At 41.6% G+C, this 22,882-nt stretch overlaps 1 protein-coding gene across 8 annotated transcripts in view; it reads right to left on the bottom strand.

The window, feature by feature from the left end:
* The window catches only part of Cpeb3 (cytoplasmic polyadenylation element binding protein 3), a 166,002-nt gene extending 143,135 nt beyond the window's left edge, over nucleotides 1-22,867 (bottom strand). For 6 of the 8 annotated variants that reach the window (XM_051199581.1, XM_051199587.1, XM_051199590.1 and 3 more), the window contains exon 1: nucleotides 22,446-22,585. The gene's annotated coding sequence lies outside the window, so the exon portion shown is untranslated. Of the gene's footprint in view, nucleotides 1-22,445; nucleotides 22,658-22,751 lie in introns of those variants that run through there. The other 2 variants (XM_051199586.1, XM_051199582.1) reach the window with 2 other exon arrangements.
* Nucleotides 22,868-22,882: the final 15 nt, after the last annotated feature.

Here is a 22,882-nt window from a genome sequence, read left to right as displayed (position 1 = left end):
TTCTGACCTAAGAAAGCCTAATTAGTACTTGAATGGGAGATTGCCCGAGATAACTAGACACTATACGCTCTTGGCCTCCTCATCTTTCCATTTTGGTCACAGAGGGTCACTGCATCATGCCCTCCCCATCTCCATCTCAGAAAAAAAGCTAGCAGACTGTTCCTGAGGAAGGACACCTGAATTTGACCACTGGCTTCTGCATGTCCTTATTCACACATGCACAGCCCTCCTGTATGTCCTGAGTCAACTCACCTTATTTTTACCTGATAAGGTGAAAGTCTACCTTGCATTATTGATATAGTAGTTAAATAAAAATAAACTCTTTCACTGCAAAATAATATTTGATAATATATATTAATTAGTAAATACCTTAAAAACTTAGGAGCATAACTGCATTGGACAATGACTTCTTTGTTCAACATAAAAAAATATATTCAGAACCGGGTGGTAGTGGTGCATGCCTTTAATCCCAATACTTGGGAGGCAGAGGCAGGTAGAATTCGAGGCCAGCCTGGTCTACCAAGCAAGTTCCAGGACAGCCAGAACTGTTACACAGAGAAACCCTGCCTCAACACACACGCACACGCACACGCACACGCACACACACACACACACACACACACAGAGAGAGAGAGAGAGAGAGAGAGAGAGAGAGAGAGAGAGAGAGAGAGATTCTTCTTGGGGATAATAGTAGGAGATATTTGGTGGTTTTTGGAACAGGAGGTCATTTAGCCCAAGCTATCCTTGAACTTGCTATGTAGCTGAGGATGCTCTTGAATTCCCAATCCTTCTGTCTCTAGCTCCCAAGTGATGGGATTACAGGTACTACCACACACAGCCTTCAATTATGTTTTTTATTATTAAACTTGGTATATGATTGTTCCTACTTATTTGTTTTGTTTTTCAAGATAGGGTTTCTCTGTGATTTTGGAGGCTGTCCTGGAAGTAGCTCTTGTAGACCAGCTTGGTCTCCAACTCAGAGATCCACCTGCCTCTGCCTCCTGAGTGCTGGGAATAAAGGCATGTGTCACCACCATCCATCGATGATTGTCCCTATTTTAACATAACAATTTCAAGCTGAATCTCACAACCTATTGACATCAACTGTCATTATGTATAGCTCCTGAAAGCAGTAATCCAAGAGCTAAGTTTGCTCATGTAGGCAGAAGATAGTATTTCTTGTGGGATCTGGTTCCATGTTACTCACCCATAGGGTTCAGAGTAAATGCCAATTGATGACTATGCTGATTGAACTTAGAACTGAAAATGTTAAGCATCATTTACAACTGTCTTAATTTTCTGTTTCCCTTTCTTACAAGTCAGAAGAAAAGTTTATCTGAAACTACCAATTTTCATCTTTTAGTAGTCTTTGTAGTTATTTTTTTCTTCTGTCCTTCTACTGTTTTTGTTGTTGTTGTTCTCCACTTTATATTGGTGCAGTCTCTAGCCTCACACTTGAACATAAGATAGTTGATTCTGAAGCTGGGCGTTGGTGGTGCATGCCTTTAATTCCAGCACTCGGGAGACAGAAGCAGGTGGATCTTGGTGAGTTCGAGGCCAGCCTGGTCTACAGAGCAAGTTTCAGGACAGGTTCCAAAGCAATACAGAGAAATCTTGTCTTGAAAAACCAAAAAGAGAAAAAAAAAATCTTGACAGGATTTCAGGGTTTTATCTTTCCTCTTCTTCCTCACTGAGGGCGTCTGTTCACTAAAACTTGTTCATTCTACCTCCTAAATTTCTGCTTGCATCCCTTCCTCTTCATTTTCAGCAAATATAACCCTGTCCATTAACTATCTATAGTAATATGTATATCTCTCATATAGTATGTGGCTTCCATACTTAAATCTTGAATCATCTTTTACATATGGGTTTTCCATGGTAAGGCCTTTACAACACTCTATCCTGTTTCTGAAAGAATAAGATGTATTCTCCTACTCTTCTTCCAAGCCATGCCAACCATGGCAGCACAGTCACCATGCCCCTGCCTTTAGCCTGGATTACCTTTCTACTTTTTGATAACTGCTTCTACTCATGTCTATTCTGTGACAAGTTCACGGACCATGGGGGCAGAATTGCCCCATTCCATGGAGCACAGGTATAACTTCGAGGACAGCATTCTTCATCCTTTGCTTACATGTCTGTTCTGGGTAAATGAGCCACTGTAACCTTGGCACTGTATAGGTGCTGGACAAGAGTTTGTTGACCAAACAAAAAAAAAAAAAAAAGGTATGTTTTGCCTCATAAAGGCTGAATGTTTTTAATTAACATTAGATGAAGACAAACTCTTACCATTACAGGCATTTTAAACTACTATGTTTAGAACCAGGCGGTAGTGGTATAAGCCTTTAATCCCAGCACTTGGGAGGCAGAGGCAGTCCAATCTTTGTGAGTTCAAAGCCAGCTTGGTCTATAGAGCGAGTTCCAGGGCAGCCAGGACTATAATACAAAGAAACCCTGTCTCAAAAAAACAAAACACAAAGCAAAACAAACCCTATTATGTTTAATGAGCATAATATAATATTTAATATAATTAATCTACTCTTTCTCCTGTTGTAGGATATTTATTTCTAGGTTTTTATGATTTTCCAAATCTATTGTTACTTGAAACATATTTCTTATATTTATGGTTGTGAGCCTGGCCTTTAATGGCTGAACTACCCCTCCAGCCCCCTTGAAACATATTTCTAAATAAGAAACTACTCATTTAATAGGCAGAATATTAAGGTTTTGATATGTGTTAACATATCCTGAAGAAATATTGTCACTTCAGTCTTCTACTAGAGAGAACTTGTGAAAATGAAAGTGAGTCTGGTATGGTGGCACATGCCTGTAGTTCCAATACTTGAGAGGGGAGGCTAAAGGACCAGGAGTTCAAAGGACAACCTCAGCTATGAGTTCAAGGCCACCAGGACTACATGCGATCCAATATGATAGAGGAGAGAGACAAATTGGAGCAAAGTATAACCACACACGTATGAAAATTCCATAATAAAACCTACTTTGTTTGCTAACTTAAAAATAAAAATAGGTGAGATGAAATATAAAGATAATGGATAAATAGTATATAGAACAAAAAATAAAACAGTCCTTGATCTGATATTAACCAAAATTCATAGAAATTTTTCTCATGACATGCCAAATAAGATTAAGTCACAAGTCACTTTTATCATACACATAAATACACACACACACACACACAGAGAAAGAGAGAGAGAGAGAGAGAGAGAGAGAGAGAGAGAGAGAGAGATTTTCACTAGGTAGCCCTGGTTGGCCTGGAACTAGGCTGCCTTTGAACTTACAGAGATCCACCTGCTTCTGCCACCCTGGTGCTGGGATTAAGATGTGTACCACCAGGTCTTTCTTTTTTTAATTTTTCTATTATTACTTTACTATTTTATGTGTATAGATGTTTTGCCTGTATGTATGCCTGTGCACCAGATGCCAGAAGAGGGCATTGCTTCCCTAGACCTGCAGTACAGACAGCTGCACATATAGACTGTGGGGAACCACCATGTGAGTTCTGGGACTCAAAGCCAGGGCCTCTGGAAGAGTACCCAGTTCCATTATATTGGGAACCAGCAGTCTTCTGACCCCACCCCGATGATGAGCAGGATGCTCATGGCCTTGTCTTATCTACATCATGACTTATCAGGCTGCTCAAGCTTTGCCTGGCTGCCAGGGGACTCAGTTACACATGCGCAAGTTCCCTTTTAAAGCAAGTGCACCAAGCGTGACTCTCTCTTGCTCTCTCTCTCTTTTCTCCCTCTCCCTTGCTCTCTTTCCTCCTTCTGTCTTTCTCTCCTCTCTCTCCCCTGCTTTTGGTTGGCCACCAGCTACCCCCTTCTCTCCCCTCTCTCAATAAACTCCACGTGGGCGCTGAGTCTCGTGTTTGTGTTTCACAGGCAATAATTATAGCAAAAGAACAACACATTAACCACTAGGCCTCCTCTCCAGTTGTGTGTGTGTGTGTGTGTGTGTGTGTGTAGGAGGTGTACATGTGTGAATGAAGCTGTACATGCCATGGTGTGTGGAAGTCAAAGGCCAACCCAGTCCTTATTTCTGACCTTGTTCAAGGAAGGATTGTCTGTTTGCCACTGTATAGCAGATTAGCTCCCACAAGCTTCAGGGAATACTCCATCTCTTATTGTACACTAAGAGCCCTGGGATTATAAAAGTGCAAAATCAGGCAAACATAAGCAGGCTTTTATGTGAGTTCTAGAGATTTGAACTCACATCCCTCACACTTCAACAGCAAATGTTTTACCCACTGAGCCATCTACCCAGCCCTCATCTTCATTTATAAGCAGTTTTCTTATGCCACAATGGAGCTTGAGGCAAAGGCCTTATACAAGCGCTGTTAAGTGTTCTACCGCTAAGTTATTCCCCTGCGTTCATTTTGAGGCTTAAAAAAAAAAGAAAAAGCTCAAGGTATTAGGTATTTTTGGTAGCGTCCGTGCTTCGATTTGTTCCACAAATCAGGTGAGGGCCTAGAGATTGAAATAATAGACAAGACAGCAGGTCATTTGTTAAACTGCAATGTCGGGATGCTGAATGTCGGGATGTTTGTTGAGGGGATGGGGTGGGCTTATATACTGACTCACATCACAGTGGAAAATAACAGGGTTTACAGGCTTAGCTCCTCCCTACCAGATGTGTGTTAGCAAAACAGGAAGAGCACCAGTGACAACTCCAGGGGGCAAGAAAACAGGAAGAGTACCAACAACAACTCTGGGGCAAGATGTTCCAGCCAACAGCTTCAGACTTGCTCAAGGTGCCTGGGGGTCCATGCAGGGCCCTACATTTTTACATCCAGTTTATTGTTTAAAATTTTGTAAGGAGGAGAAGGGTACAATTTAATGGTAGAGCACTCCCCTAGCATGATCTAGGTCCTGAGATTGATTCCCTGCACCATTTGTTTTATTTTTCTTTAATTGTAGAGCCAGGAAATGACTTAGCAGGTAAAGGCACTACCTACCTAGCCTGATGACTTAAATTCAATCCCTGGAATTCACTTGATAGAAGAAGAGAACCAACTTCCAGAAGTTGTATACACACACACACACACACACACACACACACACAAAGAATAAAATCTATAAAAATGTGAAGTGATATCAGCATCTAAATTTTCACTCTTAAAGAATTGTTACATAATATTTTTTTAGATTTGACTCAATGCAAGTTGAGTTCCCTTCCCATAATGGTCTGATGTTCTCTCTTTTTCTGTTTTTTGTTTTGTTTTGTTTTTTAATCCTCTCTTTTCATTTGTTTTGTTTGTTCAGACAAGTTTCACACAACTTAGACTGTCCTCAAACTCGCTATGTAGCCCGAGGCTGTCTGTATTCCTGGTCTTCTTGCCTGTTTCTAAAGTGCTTGGGTCACAAGCTGGTGCCACTCTTTTTTTTAACTGTATGTGTGTGAGTGTTTCCTACATATACACGTGTACCACTGGTACCTGAGGATGCCAGGTGAGGACAAAGGCTCTCCTGGAACTGGAGTTACAGGTGGTTGTGGACTGCCTGATAAGTGTGCTGGGAACTGAACCCCGGTCCTTTGTAACAAAAACAAATTCCCTTAACTCTCTCCAGTGTGGTTTTTTCATTGTCTTATTCTCATTGTAGTACTCACGCACTGTCTCAAAAGCACACAAATGGGCTGGGGAAATGGCTCAGAGGTTCTTGACTCTTGCATCAGGGAGCAAAACTGCCTGGGACTCCAGCGTCAGGGGATCTGACTCTTCTCTGGCCTTTGCAGGTCCGTTTCTTCCCCTCCCACCGCCCCCTCCACACACGATATACACTCACATACACATTGAATTTTTTACAAAACCAGACAAACATATCCAGGCATAGTGGTATAAGCCTGAAATCTCAACAGTCAGGAGGTAGAGACAGAAGGATCTGGAGAAACAAAATCCCTTTTCTTCTTTCTTTTTCACCTTTTCTTTTAAATTTATTTATTTTGGTTTCTTGAGACAGGGTTTCTCTCTGTTGTTTTGGACACTGTCCTGGAACTAGCTCTGTCGATCAGGCTGGCCTCGAACTCACAGAGATCCTCCTGCCTCTGCCTCCCGTGTGCTGGGATTAAAGGTGTGTGCCACCAATGCTTTTTTGCTTTATTTTTTGAGACAAGGTTTCACTATGTAGTTTAGATGGCCTGGGATTTCCTGTGTAACCCAAGCTAGATTTGATCTCCCCATCCTCTTGCCTCAGCCTTCTGAAGGTTGGGATTGCAGGAGTGTAGCACCACATCTGTTTTAATTCATTTCATTTGGCCCATGCAATACCTTCGGGGTAACTACTGTTACTATCTTTAACAGCAGAAGTAAAAGATGCAACACAGGTGATTTCTCTACTCAAACTCACAAACTATTGGCAAGGCAAGGACCTAATTTCAGGTTGACACCAGCCCTATCTTTTGTTTAGTGACTCATACAAACAGGTCCTTTTCTCCTCTGTCCACACAGCCACAGAAACAGTTTGTGCTTCAAAGGTGTGGAAAGACGGCAAATGGTGGTTTAGCAACTTCTGTATGAATGCCCTTTGCCTGAAAACCGGAGAGAAATTTAGCCAGATTCTACCCATGGTCAAGAGAGTTTCTCTCTCTGGCTGTCCTAAAATAAGCATGACTGTCTTCCAGAGGATGACTCATCAAAGCTCAGTGCAGTGGCACATCCTGATAATTCCAGCAATAGAGTGGAGGCAAGAGGATCTGGAGTTCAAGGTCATCTTCAACTCTACTGAGTTGTCATCTTTAATTCTAGTGAGCTCATGGTCAACATGGCCCACATGAGACCCTGTCTAAAAGTAAAAAGAAAACTGTCTTCATAGATGAGAGAAAAGGCTAGTCCAGACTAGAGGTAATGAAGGAAACGTCTTTGCTACAACCTCTGCATTAGCAGCCAGCAATTAGCAGGTTCTATACAATCTGATGAGTCATAAGAATTGTCACAACAAGGACAAGGTCAGTCAGTGTCTGTCTAGGTAGCCCTTGGATCCTCTCATTTGAAGCCAAGTAGTGTCTGTATAGAATCAGTGCCTTTCTCACACGGGGAATTGTGCTGTACCAAAGCCCTTCCCTTGTATTAATTTACTTAATGCTAACAGCTTGTGTAGTAAAAAAAAAAAAAAAAAAAGACAGTACAGAGCACTCACCTTCCCTTTCACAGGTTGTAAATACACCCTGTGCACCAGAAAGTGGGCTGCCACACAGGCTGAAATCCAGCCCCTACTGGTCTCACCAAGGGCATGAACCTCATTATAGAGCTATATCCTTAAGGGGAATCCACAACTGGGATGTATGACTACATGAGTCCCCACCATGGGAAAGTCGAGTTTAAGCTTGAAATATTATAAAACACAGTTCCCACTCAGTACATCTAGGGTTAGGGTATAGATTTCCCTAGAGTGTTGAGACACCCTGGATTTAATCTCCAGTTTATAGAGTTCCAAGAAGAAATGAAAATTCAATTCTCTTAACTTACTTGTGAATTTTGTTTGCTTGTTTTGAGATGGGGGGGTCTCAATATACAGACCAAACTACCCTTGAACTAACTCACAGAGATCTACCTACCTCAGCCTCTTCCTGACTGCAGGGCTTAAAGGTGTGTATCAAGTTGTTGTTATTCACACTGTAACTCATTTAGTAGTGCAATTCAATGTAGACTGTCTTTATCTTCTATTATTTAATACTGGCTTCCTTACAGTCTTGCTTTAACCTCCATAAACCCAAATCTAGAGGTGTTTTTTCACTTTTTTCTTTGTTGTTGTTTGAGACTGTATTATGTGACCCAAACTAGCCTCAAATTCACAAGCCTCCTGCCTCAGCCTCCTGAGTGCTAGGATTACAGGCATATGCCATCACACTGAACTCTATGACTGATATTTTCTTGGGGAATCTGAGAAACAAGTAAGTACAACAACTGTTTCTGCTACCACTTTTGAAAAAAACAAACTACCTGCCAAAATGCTGATGTCATCACAGTAGCAGGGGATCAATTTAATATTGTAAGAGGTGACATGTGGACAGGACATGGGCTTACCAAATTTAGTTGTTACCAGGCACAGTGGCACTTGCCTGTTCCTAAGTAATAACAGTAACAAGTATTCAGGCTACAGGCAGCACTCTTACTGCCTGTCCAGCCCACTGCCCTCTCTCACAACAGAAATGTCTGGGAGCAGTTGTGTGCCCTGTATTCCCAAGTACTAAAGGACTGATGCAGGAAGAATACTTTAGCCCAGGAATTTGGGCCTGCTCAAATTGGCCTTGAACTCACTCTGTAGGCAAGGGTGGGCCTTGAACTTGTGGTCCTCTTGCCTCAGCTTCCCAAATCGCTTTGATAACCAGCCTATGCAACCAGGCCAGCTGCAGATTATAATTTTGGGACTTGTACATAAACAATACACCTATAAAACTCATGTTCTTAGTTTCTTAGTTAGCTTCCTCTAGAGTAAAATGGGGACAATTTTAACAACTGCTATATCTAAATATCAAAAATGATGTCAGTTTGTATGAAAGCACTTTTAACAAACTAATACGGTAAAGGTTAACATACAAAATCCAAAATTAATCCTGAGAGACAGCTCAATTACCTAGGAATTCTACACTGAGAATAGATTCCTTGTCGCCTTTCTACTTAACACTAATACCAGGAGTCACATGAGTCAGCCTAATAGAATCTAACCAGACTGAACCTTTTCATTTGTTTGTTTTTTGAGACCTATTATGTAGTCTTAGCTGCCCTTAAACTCACAGAGATCCATCTATTTGCCTCTACCTCCAAGTTCTAGAATTACAGATATGTACCACCACATCTGGCTGCAGATAGTTCTGTTTTTTCCTACAGACCTTTATTTCCTGCTTTTGGAGGCAGAATATGGTGAAGTCTGATTGCCACCACCACAGGATTCAGATATTTTTAATAGTTTTTTAAAATTTGTTAGTTTTAAACTGTCATGTATTGAGAATTTCTTCATCATCTGTTAATGATATTTATACTAGCTAACACTCAGAACTATGTAAGAATTTCTTGCTGGATGGTGGTAGCATAGCCTATAAACCCAGAATTCTGGAGAAAAAGGATGCAGATCTGTGAGTCTGAAGCCAGCCTGGTCTACAGAGTGAGTTCCAGGACAGCCAAAGCTATGCAGAGAAACCCTATCTCAAACAAACAAACAAATTGCTTATGCCTCAGGGCAGTTCTCAACTTGTGGGTCACAACCCCTTTGGCAAACCTCTATTACCAATTATATTTACATTACAATTTGTAACAGTAGCAAAGTTATAAAATAGCAACTAAAATAATGTTATGGTTGGGGGTCACCATATGAGGAACTGTATTAAAGGACTGCAACAGTAGGAAGGTTGAGAACACTGCCTTAGGGAGCTAATTTTACATAACCCTAAATAATAAAACTATCATTCTTTTGCTTGGGTGTTTTTGTTTGTTTGGTTGGTTGGTTTTTTTTTTTTTTATTTATTTACTATTTGTTTATAGTGTGTGTGTATGTAGAGGAGGGGAGTGCTAGTTCTCTCCCTCTGGCACACAAGTCCTGGGGACTGAACTCAGATAATCAGGGTTAGCAGCAAGTGTCTTTAATTTGTGAGACATCTTCCCACCCCTTTCTGTTTGTTTGTCTTGTTTTGTTTTTTTGTTAGTTTTTTGTTTTGTTTTTGTCTTGTTTTGTTTTTTCGAGACAGGGTTTCTCTATATTGTTTTGGAGCCTGTCCTGGAACTAGCTCTGTAGATCAGGCTGGCCTGGAACTCACAGAGATCGGCCTGCCTCCTGAGTGCTGGTATTAAAGGCATGCCCCACCAATGCCTGGCTTGTTTGTCTTAAGGAAACTCAGGCTTAGAAATGATAAATAGATGCTGAAGACCTGACTCAACAGTTAAGATCACTTGCTTCTCTGTTCAAAATACCCATTTAAAAAACGAGGCATGATGGGGTTTGCAGAGATGGAAGGATTCCTGGGGCTTGCTGGTCTAGTCTAATTGGTGAATCCCATTGTCCTGGCCAGTGATTCTGCCTCACCTGTCTTACAACCTCCAATAGCTCCAGCTGCAGATGATCCTATGCCTCTGACCTGCTCTGGCACCTGCCCAAGCATACATGTCACCACACACACACACACACACACACACACACACACACACACACACTTTTTTGTTTTGTTCTGTTTTTCTTTCTTTTTGGGGGTGGGGTGGGACAGGCAGTGGAGACAGGATTTCTCTGTAGCTTTGGAGCCTGTCCTTGAAATCACTTTGCACACCAGACTGGCCTCAGACTCGCTGACATCTACCTGACTCTGTCTCCTGAGTGCTGCATTCAAAGGCATGTGTGGCACTGACTAAGTCCACAAATGAATTATTAAATAAAATCAAGAGGGACTGGAGGCATAGCCCAGTAGTACATAACTGCCCTAGAGCCAAATATATATTTTAGTATATTTATTAAGACATTTTAAAAAAGGTGGGGTGCTTTGTTTTATTTTTTGTTTATTGGCTATGGAGTCTCAGGTAGCCCAAAGTAAGCCACAAAATATAATCAAGACAGTCCTTGAATTCCTGGTCCTCCTGCCTCTACTATTTCAGTGCTGAGATTATAGGTAAGTGCTACCACACTGTTTTAAAGATTTTATTAAACTTATTATTTTCTGTAGAGATGGGCACTAACATGCCTAGGCATGTACGTTAAAGTCAAAGAACAAACTTGAGTGAGTAGGCCCTCTCCATTCACATCATGGCTCCTGAGGATGGAACTCAGTTGTCAGGCCTGGCAACTCTGACCCATCTTGCCAGCCTAGCCCCATCTTTTTTTGAACACTTCTCTTTCCTGTGCATCCATGGTCTTAAACTGACCATATAGCTCAAGCTGTCCTTAGCATCACCCTTCCTAGATTTGGATGTATGTCAAACACAACAACCAACAAGAACAGCTTCCCTTTGGGACTGGATATTCCAGGCTCAGGTACTTTTCTTGCTGCAGTTAGGACTCAACATTTCTCCCAAAGGACCCTGTGCCTTTATTGAAAACCCCAAACTTATCTCAGCTGCTCTGAGATCCCACTGTCTAAAGCACACTCAGCAGATAGAGACAGAAAATAACTAGGGGCCTATTAAACTCTTTCATCATTCTAGGGCTTCTCTAGCCTGAATCACCAAACTGTTCAAAACAAACAATCCCAAAGGCTTATGAACCACGTGGTCAGGTTTAGTCACAGTTATTGACTGGCCAATTTTCTGTGTTAGTTACTTCTGCAACATTGTGACCAAAATAACCTAACGGAAAGCACTTGGTGGAGGAAAGATTTATTTGGCTCATATTTTCATCAGTTTTAGTTAGTCGTGGCAGAGAAGGCATGGCAGAGTTCATGGCAGGCCTGTGAAAGAAACAAGAAGCAGAGACTACAGCCACAAGTAGGGGCAGGAATCATCTTCACTGGACCATTCGCCTCCATAAACTACTTCCACCAGGCAGGATCTACCTCTTCAGAGCTTGAGAGCTTCCAAATAACATCACAAGTCCATTTTAAAGGGACCTTATGGAAGACTGGAAAGAAGATGTATTCTGTGCCATTTCAATCTGATATTTCTGTTTTTTTTGTTTTGTTTTGGGGCATTTTTTTGTTTGTTTTGTTTTGTCTGGAAGACATGTACATTGTAGAAAGTAGAGTATTAAAATCGCCTATAATTATTGTGCTGGGATTAATCTGTAGCCTAACGTATACTAATTTTGGTTTTATGAATTTTTTTTAATGTGGTTATGTTTGGAGTTGCAATCTCCTAGTGGATTTTTGACAACAGGAAGAAACAGAAACTATTATTCCTTGAACTAGGCACCCTTTGTCAGTTATGGACAAGCTAACTATCCACTGACTTTTCCAGTAGAGTTTATTTGTGCTGTTAAACTGGCATACTAAATGACACTCTTATTCACTCTCAAAGGTATTCACACTGAAGATCAAATGGTAAGGTTACTCTGTCTTGTCTAACTTTACAAATCTGTTTAGGATTTTAGAAGCCTGATCTCAATTACAGCTCTAAGGATAAAACTATGAGAGTATACATTGTTTCTTAAGCATTCTATGTATACAATAAGGTATTGTTACAATTATTATTACTGGAAATGTTGAGTCAATAAAGTATCAACAGCTATCAAAGTACTCTTTAAAAAAAAAAAAAATAAGAGGCTACAGAGTAGCTCAACAGTGAACAGCTTTTGCAGAGGACCCAAGGTTTGATTCTGATGTGGTGACTCACAACCATCTGTAACTCCAGTTCAAGGGGACCCAATGCTCTTCTGACCTCTGTGTGCACAAGCCACACACATGGTATACATACCTATATACTACAGGCAAAATACACATGTACATAAAACAAAATAAACTTTAAAAAAAATGGACCACTACAAAGACTAGGTGTGATGATCCATATCTGAATACTTGATCCTCTTGCTTCTATGACTCGAGTGCTGGGATTACAGCCATGGATTACCACACCTAGTCTCTCTCAGGTGTTCCTCCTAGTCACAAAAGTATCGGACTAAAATACCTCCTTTCTAACATAAGAGCTGTTCATTTTGATTAAGTACAATTTTTCCTTCCTTCTGTCACTGGTGCTGTGTACGGAAAGAGTTTAATCCCAGGTTCTGGGCATTTATGCTTATGCTTTCTCCTAAGTATGTTATAATTTCAGCTCTTACATTTGGGTTTAGTTAATTTTGGTTAGTGGTGTGAGGTTTGCATATAGCTATCTAGCTGTGATGGATTAAATATATACATTCCCCTATTACATTATTTTGGTGCCCTTGTTGTAAATAAACTGACCATCAAGAATGTCAGAACTTATTTATAAACTTCCTGGCCCACTAATCTAAATGTCTACCTTTATACTGCTACAACACCCCCCCCCCTTTTCAATTTTTTGGAGACAGGGTTTCTCTGTAGCTTTGAAGTCTGTCCTGGAACTAGCTCTGTAGACCAGACTCTCCTCAAACTCAGAGACCCACCTGCCTTGATTAACATAGCATTTTAATGAGCTTTAAAATTAGGAAATGGGTGCCAATAAGATGGTTTAGCAGGTAAAGGCAATTGCTGTCAAGTTTGATAACCTGAGTTCAGGATCTCCAGGATCCACATCACCAAAGGAGAGAACCAACTTATAAAAGTTGTCCTCTGACTTCCATACAGGTTGCACCCCACACACACACACACACACACACACACACACACAGAGAGAGAGAGAGAGAGAGACAGACAGACAGACAGACACACATAGACACAGACACAGAGAGAGACACACACAGTATGAGAGAAAGTAAATAAGCTATAAGTTTTTTTAATTTATAAAACAAAAATAAGAAATATGGGTTGGGGGTGTAGCTCAGTTCACAGAGTACCTAGCATGCATAGAGCTCTGGCTTCAATACCCATAATCAAATAAACTGCCTGTATTAGCAACTGCCTGTAGTATCAGCACTCAAAGTAGAAAGAAGCAGTAAGATCAGAAGTTTAAAATCATCCTTGGCTACACAGAATTGGAAGTCAAAATAAAGAAAATAACTAAGGAGAGGAGAGTTCCCGGCCAGCATGGTCAACAGGAATTCCATCTTAAACAAACAAATGAAACCAGTAAGTGTAAGGCTGGAGAGGCAGCTCAGCAGTCGGATGTTGCCTAATGTGTACTCGGCTCTGAATTCTATCCCAAGCACCACGACAAAGAAATAAAAGCATTTTTTAAGTCAGGGATGTTAATTTTCTAACTTGTTTTTTCCCTTTTTTAATTTATTTTTTACCTTTTTTTTTTTTTTTTTTTTTTGCAGTTGAGGGCACAAGTATGCCAGGATATATGTGTGACAAACAACTCTGAGAAGTTGGAGCTCTCCCTCCAAGTGGGTTCTGGGAATCAAGCTCAGGTAGTAAGAAATCACAGCAAGCACATTTACCCACTGAATCATCTCTGTCAGCCCTGGTTCTTCTTTTACAGGAATCCTCTGGCTCTTCTAGATTAACAAAACTTCTATGAGACCTTTAGGATCAATCTGTCACTTTCTACAATAGGAAATTTGGACATTAATTGCCCTGAATTATAGATTAGTTAAGGAGAATCACTAGCTTTAACATATTAAGCAAAGATAGACAGAGAGATAGATATAGCCTTACTCTCATTACTGTATCTTTAACTTTTTAGTGTTCAAATGTTATTTACTTTTGTTAAATTGATTTCTTTGTGTTTTATTTTTATTTTATCATCCTCATTGTATGAGTATGAATCAATGGGGGACATAAGGCGGTCAAGAGCAACTTTTAAAAAATTGGTTCTCACTGGGCAGTGGTGGCACACACCTTTAATCCCAGCATTTGGGAGACAGAGGCAGGTGGATCTCTGTGAATTCAAGGCCAGCCTGGTCTACAGACCAAGTCCAGGACAGGCTCCACAGCTACTGAGAAACCCTGTCTTGAAAAACAAACAAACAAACAAAAAGCTTGGTTCTCTCCTTCCACCATAGCATCCAGGGATTAAACTCATGGGCCGTTGTATAGGTAGTGCCTCTACCCACTGAGCCTCAATCCCCCAATGCTGGGATTACCAGCATTCACTACCACACCAAGTTTATGTGGTGCTGGGGATTGAACCTGGGGAATTTCAAGTGTTAAGTATTTTACCAGCTGGGCAGTAGTGGCGTATACCTTTAGTCCAAGCACTCGGTAGACAGAGGCAGGCAGATCTCTGTGAATTCAAGGCCAGCCAGGGCTACAAGAACTAGTTCCAGGACAGTCTCCACAGCCACAGAGAAACCCTGTCTTGAAAAAGGAAGAAAGAGAGAAAGAAAGAGTTTTACCCATTGAGCTATATCCCCAGACCTATTTTAATCCTTTTGATGCTTTTATAAATGAAATTACATTTTATTGCTGTTATTCCCAGATCAGCCACTGTTAATGTACAGAAATACAGTAAATCTTCCATAGTGATCTTATAGCCTATAACCTTGTTTAAATTGCATTTTGGTTCTAACATTTGTTTTGTGTGATTCCTTGGAATTTTTATCATTAGTTTTCACGGTGTTTTGTTTTGAGACAGGGTCTTACTATATATAGACTAGGCCAGCATTTTACTCACAGAAACCTACCTGCCTCTGTTTCCTGAGGCAGGCCTCACTAAAGATGTTTTAATACATAGTTTGAACACAAAGGCTAAGAAAGAGAGAGGTTCCCAGAAGGAAAGACACACCCCACAGCAGGGGCGTGGGTGAGGGCTTCCCCTAACAGAGAGCAACAGGAAGTAAGACATACTCAAAGGAGGGAACCTCCTTAGAATTTTCTAAGCATAAGATCATTTCATCAGCAAATAAAATAGTCTTTCTTCTTCCTTTCCAATATGGAGGCTGTATTAGTCTGCTTGTCCACTGCTGTGATAAAATACTAACCAGAGGTTTATTTGACTTCCATGTCCCAATCATAGTCCTCATTAAGGGAAGCCAGGAAACAAACTCAAACAAGAAACACAGGAACCATGGAGGAAAGCTGCTCACTGACTCGCTTTGCTCTGAAACCTCACAAGCCGGACCCCCATCCCCATCTGCTCCCCTCTCAACATTGCTATCTTCCAAGCTCCCACAACAGCTCACTAAGTTTTGAGACTTCAATAGCCTTTTCTAGCCCAAAGCTTTAAACTCTTCCTCAATCCTCCACAAAAGCAACTTGGCCAGGTCTGGCTCAGCACCCATTCCTGTCCTAGTGTGTTTCTGCCACTTTCATAGAAACCACGATCAGAAGCAACTTGGGGAGGAAAATATTTCACTTTACATCATCAAGAGATGTCAGAGAACGAATTCAAATACAAACCCTGCAGGCAGGAACTGAAGCAATGACCATAGAAGAATGCTGCTTACTGACTTGCTCTCTATGGCTTGCTCAACCTGTTTTCTTATACAACCCATGCCTACCTGTTGGGATGGCACCACCCACAGTGGGCTGTGGGCCCTCCCACATCAATTGGCAATTGAGAAAATGCCCACAGGCCAGTTTTCTCAGTTGAGGCTCTCTGTGTCCAAGTGACTCTGTTTGTGTCAAGTTGACAATAACTGACCAGCACAGATACCACTTGTTTTTTTTTTTTTTTTTTTACTTACCTAATTGACCTGACTAGAGCCTCTGGCACACTGCTGATTAAAAGTTTCAAGAGCATACATCCTTGTTTTATCTCTATGGGGAAAATTCAATTTTTCAGCATTTGGCATGAGGTTGGCTATGTTTTGTTTTGTTTTGTTTTGATAGATATACCTGACAGGTTTTTTGTTTTTATAGATATACCTGAACCCTTCAGGGCTGGAGAGATGGCTCAGCAATTAAGAGCATTTACTTCTCTAGCAGAGGACCCAGGTTGGATTCCCAGTACCCACTTGGTGGCTAACAACCACATGTAACTCCAGGATTCAATGCAGTCTTCTGGCCTCCAAAGGCATTGCACAGACATAGTGCACAGACATACATACAGGCAAAACTCCCATATACAGAAAACTAGAGAGTGAAGGACGGAGGGAGAGAGAAAGGGTGGGAGGGAGGGAGGGAGGCAGGCAGGCAGGCAGACAAGCCCTCCCCCTACTCCTAATTGTGGGCTCCTGTTTTCTCCCTCTCAATAGCAAACTGGGACTGAAAATAAGAAATTAGTAAATTTTACTTGGTTTCCAGAGCATACATTTAAAAACTTATTTATGAATTTGTGTGCACTAAGGTGTCCATGTGGAGGTCAGAAGACAATGTGCAGGACTCAGTTCTCTCCTTCTACAATGTAAGTTCTGGGAACAGAACTCAGGTTGTCAGGCTCAGTGGCAAGTGCATGGACCCAGGGAGCCATCTTGCCAGCCCACATATGTTTGATGTGTGCCTTAAAAAACATTCCCAAAATAGCCAGGCAATGGTGATGCACGCCTTTGATCCTAACACTCGGGAGGCAGAGACAAGCATATCTCTGTGAGTTTGAATCCAGCTTGGTCTACAAAGCTACACAGAGAAACCCTGTCTCAAAAAAACAAGCAATTATCAAAATGTTGCTTGATTTTCCTAATTTTTCAGCAAATGACCTCCAAATTGTTTGAATTCTGGGTAGCATGTATCTGCAGCCTGTGTTCTTCTAAACTCAATCTTCTCCTTTTTATAGTCTATTTTTACTTCTCTGTGGCCCCTCCAATTTCAGGTTCACTGGCATTTTTAACTCTTCCAACAGTATATCTAGCTGCCTCTGTGAATGAGGCCACTCCAAATGTTTGTGAGGGTGTTGGAAATGGCAAACCCCAAGAGTAAATTCCAAGAGACACAAACAGCTACTAGTCAATTCACAGTCAAGAACTTCAGAGGAGGGAAGAAACTAAAACACAAATGTTCACATTAAAACAAAGCCTAGCCAGGTGTTCATGATGCACACCTTTAGTTCCAGCTCTTTCGAGGCAGAAGCAGGCTGATCTCTGAGTTTGAGGCCAGCCTGGTCTACAGAACTAGTTCTAGGATAGGAATACAAAGCAATACAGAGAAACCCTGTCTCAAAAAACAAAACCAAAAAAAAAAAATAAAAAAAAAAAAAATCCAGACCCAAGATCCTTTCTGCCTCTTTATTTACATAAGGTATAGCCAAATCTCATCTCATATTATCTTTAACATGGCAGCCCCCCCCCCCCGCCCCCGGGTCTTATACAAACTTTTGAGTTCCTTTGTATTTCTATGGTATTCAAGTGACTTTTCCATACACTACTGGATTATCATTGTCTGGTATTTCATGTGTGAGTACCTTTTCATTTGCTAAGCATAAACATTTTCAGGCCTCCTAACAGGCAATCACAGTTTAATTTGCTATTACAGTACCCATTTACATTATGAATTCTCTGGGCACATCTGCTGAAGGAATTAACAAAGAATTTTCCATATACTAAAACAGCTTATCACCAAACTTGGCAATTAATTGACAATTATTTGGAGGGAACCTTAATGTGTTATATTATTTCCCTGAAAAGCCATCATAACCCCATTTAACAGACAGTTCAAAACAAGTGTGATAGAAGAATATTAAATCATATATTACTTTAAAGCTTCTGAATATATTTAGAATAGTTCATAACCAAGTTGTTATTATTTTGGATTTTTCTTTTCCTTTCTCTTTTTTTTTTTTTTTTTTTTTTTTTCTTTTTTCTCTTTTCTTTTTGGTTTTTGGGACAGGGCTTCTCCATGTAACAACCCTGGCTGTCCTGGAATTAACTCTGTAGACCAGGCTGTCATGGAAATCACAGAGATCCATCTGCCTCTGCCTCCTAAGTGCTGGGATTAAAGGCATGTGCCACCACTGCCCATCCATAAATTAATACTAAAAAATTAATGCTGGTTACTTCCTTGACTAGCTACCATTCACCAAAAATTTAACTATGTATGAAATATACATACATTGTTCTTTGGTGGCATACATGTGACAATGCTTATGGTGGTCAGAGGACAAGGTGAAAGACATCTTTCTGTCCACCACTCAGGTAGTCAGGTTCAGCATGTGCCCAGACAAGTTTCTAACCACTTTTGGAGACAGATTCTCACACCAGCCAGGCCTTGAACTTCCCTATGTAGCTGGGGATGACCCTGAACTTCTGACCCTCCTGTCCATCTACTGAGAGAAGTATTGGGATGACAAGTGTGTATAATCCGTCTGTTTTTAAGTTCTGTTAAGGATCAAACATATTATTTAGTTCATGCCAGGCAAGCACTCTACTGGCTTCCCCCTGTTGATTTCAGAGGTAGGGTCCTGTACTATTATATAGCCAAGAAGACCATGAATTCAAGATAATGCTCTCATTTCAGCCTCCCAAGTCTTGAGATCCTCAGGAGTGAGCTACTGTGCCTAGCTCCAAACTATGACTTCTTCAAAACCAGTGTATTTGTAGTTACAAATATCTTGAGTTTTACTGGAAAATTAAAGAGCCATAGAAAACAAAGTTGACAGACAATACTGAAATTCAGGCTATATGTGTCACCTTTGTCAAAGGCAAAACATTATTTTATAAATTTTGTTAATCATGATTTTTGATCTATACTAATATAAAAATAAAATTTTTACTCTTGTTTTAAATTTCAGTTATATTTACCTATCACTCACTTCTTTGATTTGGGGATTTTGAGTTTTTCTTTGTTTGTTTCTTGGTCTTGAAGCAGGGTTTCACTCTGTAGTTCAGGCTGGCCACTAACTAAATATGTAATCCAGGTTGACCTGGAACAACAATCCTCCTGCCTCAACTTCCTAATGTTGTGATTACAAGTGTGAGCCACAACATCCAGTTTCATAAATCAGTCCACAAATGAATGACATTTTTTTCTTTTATAAAGCATTTATTAGTTGGGGGAAAGGGTTGCATATGTCCCACAGTTCAAATGTGGAAGTCAGGGAAGAATTTGCAGCGATCAATTCTTTCCTTCCACTGTGGGGGCTCAGAGGGTTGGACAGGTTTAGTGATGTGCACTACTATCTACTGAACGCCTGTCTTTCACAATGGGTGTCATTTAGCTTCTCTTTTTCTCTCCAGGGCCTTGGGCATGCTAAACAAATGCCTTATTACTAGTGTACACCCACAGCCCCCAAAACAGAATTTGTCCTCTACTAGTAAGGGTTTTGAAACAGACAGGGTGTTGATTTTCCCCCAAAGACATAAGGCCAGAAGGGACGGGAGGAGAAGAGGGAGGGGAAACTTTGGTAGGGATGTAAAATAAATGTATAAATTTAATTGACAAAATACATATTTATAAACATAAAATCCAGTTTTGAAATAGTAAGGCTAATGTAAATGGGATTTGTTATCAACAGAACTATTCATATTTCCAATTTAGGGTAAAATACAAATTATAAAGTAGGGTATCATGGATCATCCCTGTAGATCTTAGCACTTGGGAAGTCTGTGGCAAGAGGATTGCTACCAGTTGAAAAAAAATGTGGGCTATTGGGACCAGACTAGACTACAGAGTGAGAAACAATCTAAAAAAAAAAAGAAAAGAAAAAAGCATGATGATGAGTCACGCCTTTAATCCCCAAAATAAGGAAATGATACAAGAGTTTCAGCAAGATGGAAACCAACTTGCCCTACCTAGTTAGTTAGATGCCAGCCAGGGCTACATACCAAGATCCTATCTTAAAAGGAGAGGCCGAAGCTGAGAAATGGCTCAGCTGTTTAGAGAACTTGCTACTCATCTAGAGGATCCAGTTGACTCCAATCACCCACATGCTAGCTTATAACTTATCTGTGACCCCAGTCGCAGGAGATCTGATGCCCTTTTCTGACCTCTGTGGGCACTTTCATGCATGTAGTGCACAATATACAGGCAAAATGCTCATACACTTTAAAAATAAATCATTTTTTATTATTATTAAAAAGAAAAACAAACCAACAACAGAAAAGCTGGTCATAGTAGCTGGTGGCCTAGCTTTTCAGAGATGCAGGAAAACTAGGATCAAGATTATCCTTGGCTTATGGTCAGGGCCAGACCAGTATATAAGACACTCAATCAAACACACAAAACAACAACAACAACAATAATAAAAATTCTAAGGAGAAATGGGAATTCTCTTTAGGATAAATCACAAAGCTAAATGGATTGTTCTGTTAATCTAAATCCAACATGGTTAACTGCTTAAAAGAGAAACAAATAATAGAGGTAAGCTTACATGAAACAAAACTTTTTAAAAAGTTACATATTAGATATCCTGATTAAACTACTAATTTTCCTTCCATGAGTAGGCCTATTTCTCTTTCATGAGAAGGGATATACGTTATAATATCCTAAAATATCTTATGAAAACCTGAATTGAGACGCCTACTACCCACATAAGAGCCAGGTGTGCCTGTGGCATCTGTGATCCCCCGTATGTGTGTGAGAGGACACAAAGATGATGACACACAAGGACAGGCCGATCCCTGGAGCTCTCTGGCCAGCGAGTTTAGGTGGCCAACAAACTCTGGGTTCAATGTCAGACTGGGTCTCAAAAAGTAAGGTGAAGAAAAATAGAAGCCACCCAAAGTTGACCCCAGGCCTCTGCACACATACACACATACACACACGCACACACACACAAATGTTAAAAATAGCCTGTGTGTCAGGGCAGCCTTTAATCCCAAAAGACACAGGCAGGCAAATTTCTGTTGAGTCCAAGGCCAATTTAGTCTACATAATAAATTCTAGGCTAGCCAGGGCTGCATGATAAGACTATGCCTCAAAATAAATAAATAAAAATGCATATTTCGGAAATTGGAGGCCAAATAAACTTACATTTTATTTTATTTATCCCAGCCATGTACACAGTCGTACAGATATATTTAGAGAGCAAAAATCGATTTAAACATAAGAGCTGATTGTAAAATTTAAATGAGAATTTTGAAAACACATCGGATCTCGGTGTGGTGGACCATGACTATAATTCGAAAATGGGGCCTAGACAGGAGGATCTAAAAGGTGAGTCTTACTTGTATTGCATATTAGAAAAAAAAAAAAAAAAAAGATGGGTTTGATGGTTATTGTTTTTAAAGATAGGGTCTCTCCCTGTGATCCAAGCTGGTTTTGAACTTGTGAAGAACCTCCCAGATCTGCCAGACATTCACTTGTAGGTTTCTGTTCTTTTGAGACTTGATCTCAATAGTAGTGGAGGGTGACCTTGATCTCCTGCTCCTCCTGCCTCTACCTCTCCAGGACTGGGATTATAGGACTGCTGGGGGTTTGTTTGTTTGTTTGGTAAAGACTATAGTCCCAGCTGCTCTGGAATTCATTATACAGATCAGGCAGCTTCAAATTCCAAGTAATCCTCCTGCCTCGGTTTCCCAAGTCTGGCACCTACAGGCCTGATATTTGTAGCAAGATGTAAGCATAGGTAATGGAAAATTACCAAACATCCCACCAATCACAGCACTAAATAACGCCACAGGTCGCCCAAATTACGCATTTGTTTAAGTCAACAACAGCTCCTTCCTCCCTCAAAGCCATGCCTCCGGCGTCAGAGAAGACTCGGGGATGATTTGTGACTTCTCCCTTTTTGATCCCTCACCCGGATCCACCTGCTTAGACGCGTCAAGGAAACTAGAAATGGTTAACGGTGACCAGCTGCAGAAAAGAGACAAACATCCCTGACAACCCACAGCTGAGCAAGCAAGAGCTGTTTATTCACCAACGCGCGCACACACATACACACACACACACACACACACTCACACACAGGCACCAATGAGAACACACAGGCACGCACGCACACCGGTGAGAACGGTCGCGTTCCCCACCCGCCCAGGAGCAGCCCCGCACTAAGTCGCCCGGTCCCTCCCCGAAGATGGGCTCTGACGCGGCCGAGGCTGCCCCGGGCGCCCGACCTCCCGCCGCCGCGGCCGGGCGTGCTCGACCCGACCCAGAAACTGGCCCTCCAAGCCACCTCCCCTCACCTGGCTCCGTCCCACCTGAGCGCGAGAGCTGAGGGGGCAAGACGCGGAGAAGGGGCGCTGACCTTGTTGCTACTGACAGCGGAGCGCCACATGCTGCTGCTTCCCGGACAGCGGCCCGAAGGACATTTTTTCCCCCTGGAGGAAGGAAACGGGAGGGCGCCGGCCCGGCGGCGGCGGGCGCGGCGGCGGGGGTCCCAGCGGGCTGTGCAGCCTCTAGCGGGGACGGTCCGAGGACTACATCTCCCAGGCTGCTCCGAGCCGCCCCTGCGTCGTGACCCCGGCGCGCACGGAGGCGGTGACTCTTACCTCACAGAGGTAGCTCCTCCGCCGGCAGCAGCTCGGCGCCCCGTCGGTCCATGGACCGGAACCCCGGGCGGACCGGCAGGAACCCGGGCCGCGACCGCCGCCTCCCGGCCCCAGGCTCCTCCCCCTCGCTC

The sequence above is a fragment of the Phodopus roborovskii genome, unplaced genomic scaffold (assembly GCF_943737965.1).
Source record: "Phodopus roborovskii unplaced genomic scaffold, PHOROB, whole genome shotgun sequence".
Taxonomy (NCBI): domain Eukaryota; kingdom Metazoa; phylum Chordata; class Mammalia; order Rodentia; family Cricetidae; genus Phodopus; species Phodopus roborovskii.
This window is presented reverse-complemented; position numbering and strand designations above follow the sequence as displayed.